This window comes from Penaeus monodon, chromosome 32 (assembly GCF_015228065.2).
Source record: "Penaeus monodon isolate SGIC_2016 chromosome 32, NSTDA_Pmon_1, whole genome shotgun sequence".
NCBI classification, from domain to species: Eukaryota; Metazoa; Arthropoda; class Malacostraca; order Decapoda; family Penaeidae; genus Penaeus; species Penaeus monodon.
In genome coordinates this window covers 32,637,338-32,637,868 of record NC_051417.1, presented here as the reverse complement: position 1 = coordinate 32,637,868, position 531 = coordinate 32,637,338, and positions in this window count along the sequence as shown.

Below are 531 nucleotides of genomic sequence, written 5' to 3'. Positions count from 1 at the left end.
ACAGAGACACATGCCTCTGAGCCTAACTTTTATACCAGAGAAATGATAACACACACTTTAACACACACACTTTAACACACACGTAGAATGACTTGCCTCTTGGACATTTAGGTCACACTAAACAAGAGTGTGATGGAGGAGACATACAGGTGGTATGGGAGAGGTAAAATGAATAAAAGGGGGTGAGACAGAGGAAGATAAAGAAGAGGGGAAAGTCACTGCGGAGAGGAATAGGAGAAGAGGGAGTAAAGCGGATAAACAAACTTGTGGAGAAGAAGATTTGGAAGAGACAAGAGAGAACAGCACATACACGAAGGGAGGAGAGGGAGAGAGAAAAAAGATAAAAGGGGGCAAATTAAAGAGAGAAGAAAGGGAAGAGAAAGAGGGGAGATGAAGGGAGGAAAATATACAGACCATCCAATTCCCATGTCTTTTTTCACGTGTAACAGGTCTTAATCTAAATATTATATTAAGTGCATACGGCACAAGATCTGCCTCTTGCTGTAAATGGATAACTAAACATGATTTTGC